Here is a 2,230-nt window from a genome sequence, read left to right as displayed (position 1 = left end):
ATATATATATGCACTAAATGACTTTCTCTGAAAACTTCAGTTACTGTGTTGCTTCATAGTCGCATGTAAAACCAATCCCATGCCAGGAAGCACTTTACAAGACAAATAAATGTTCATTTTAAAAAGAAGCGGGTAAAATTGCACAGTTGTCATTCCCCAAAAAAGTTCAGTATGCTTAGTTTTAACCAGTATGTTATTTGTTTTTAATCCAATAATATCTATAAGCATTTAGATCGACTTACTACTCAAGTTTGTGGTACAAGCATTAGTATTTTTTTAAAGTCTACTAGGAACAATGCGAAAAGAAAAAATTAACATGTCCCAAAACACACCTCCTGACAAGGCAGCTATTTTAGATCACTAATGTGGGAAAAAAAACTACACTACAAAGCAGATTTACTTTTTCTTCTCGTTGATCAGCCTGGCAACTAGAGTTGTTTTACATTTTGCATATGCTTCACAGCTCTGCACTGAACCGGCCTGTATCGTGTGAGGTGTCACTCAGTCTGTGGCTTTTATGTGTAAGAAGCATCAAATGGTGTGTCAGATTCACACACACACACACACACCGAGCCAGAGGCTGAGTGTGTCAAAGTAAACTCCAAACGACTGCTCGTACACCTCTTACACGCAGACTTCCTGTTCTTACAAAAACAAGAAGCCTGCTTAAAATATTTCCTTCACATGTGACATTTTGATTACTCTAAAGTGTTTGCAATTGAATTTTGAGGTTACACCTGTAGTTACGCAACACGGGCAATCTTTTCCTCTTCAGGGCTCCTTTTTCGTGATTTTGTACGACTGAAAATGTGCATCATCAGCAGAACATGTTAAGTGCTTTTCCTGCAGAGGTTGCAGGGAAAGTCAGGTTGTAACTACGATTACTGGCTGCCTGACATATTCAGTTCTTGCTGCATTTTTCCACACATCCACTAGCCCCAGTGGTGGTGCTTTCATTGGAGCATGCACTGACAATGTGACAGAAGGATAAAGGACTGTGCCACCACTCTTTGTATCCTTGTGACGTTGGACAGTGTAAACCTATAATTGCCTTTCTGTGGTCATCGTGGTGCTGGTGAGGTGTGAAGAAAATGTGGACCAAGTTTCCATTTTACACACAATGTTCTTATGGATTTTTTTTTTATTTACATGCATTCGATTGACCAGCAGCTATGTTTTGGCAAAGTAGATGTCTATAATGACTTGTAAGTTTGCTTTTTTTAAGTGCTGCTGATGTGAGAACCTAACATCCACTGTATGTGAGCCGCACGTGGATGGCTTTGATTTGTGATTTGTTGCATTTTTTTAAATCTTGAATTCTCCTTTCCAAAAGCTGGATCTGTTATTTGGGAGTACTTTGATACAAGTTTGATACGAGCTAGCGTTAAGCCCCTGATCCAGGTTTTCTCGGATACAAGTGAACATTGTTCCAACAAACTCCCCAAATTGTGGAAATTATAGAATTTGAAATGTAGGATCAAAACCTGGATACCAGCACACTCATGTTAAATTGTCTAAAGCAAAACAAGATGTGTCACAACATCAACATGTCATTTGTAGCATGCATTGTCACACCAGTCTTTCTCGTCGTTTTGCAATGTTCCTTGTAACGTCTACTTTACTAAGCACTACCCTGCACACACACCTTTCTGTTGCTATAAGCTTGATTACTTGGTGTGTATTGCACTTATCCTCCTGTTTAAGACCCTATAGCGCCCAGCAGGACACCCCACCAAACGAACAAACTCAAAGTTCAAGGGCCTAACTTTGTTTTTAGATTTGACTCAAAACTAAATATTCACTAAAATATTTTTCTATCCATCTCCAGCGGTTCACTGCAGCCGACTGTTGCACGCTGTTTGGTTCACGCCAAAACTGCATTCCTTACCAACCAGGTTATCTCTTCATTGTATTAGGACCTTCTTTTTCTTAACAGTGCATCCTTTGATTTTAAAAAGGCCAGGGTTTGATTTAAAAAAAAAAGTACCCAGTGTCCCGAATAAGGCCTGGTCTGGTCCTGGCTAAAGTGCATTAAGCAGCACTGGAAATGAGAACAAATGTTGGTTTAATAAGGCTATGAATGAATCACTTCTTGGCAGGGTATGAGTGGAAGTTTTACCAGCCCTTGGCAATTCAGCCAACTAGTCATTGCAGTTGTGGCACGTGTGTGTGTGTGTGTGTGTGTGTGTGTGTGTGTGTGTGTGTGTGTGTGTGTGTGTGTGTGTGTGTG

Source organism: Austrofundulus limnaeus, unplaced genomic scaffold (genome assembly GCF_001266775.1).
Source record: "Austrofundulus limnaeus strain Quisiro unplaced genomic scaffold, Austrofundulus_limnaeus-1.0 Scaffold15, whole genome shotgun sequence".
Lineage (NCBI taxonomy): Eukaryota > Metazoa > Chordata > Actinopteri > Cyprinodontiformes > Rivulidae > Austrofundulus > Austrofundulus limnaeus.
Note: the sequence above shows the minus strand (reverse complement) of the source record.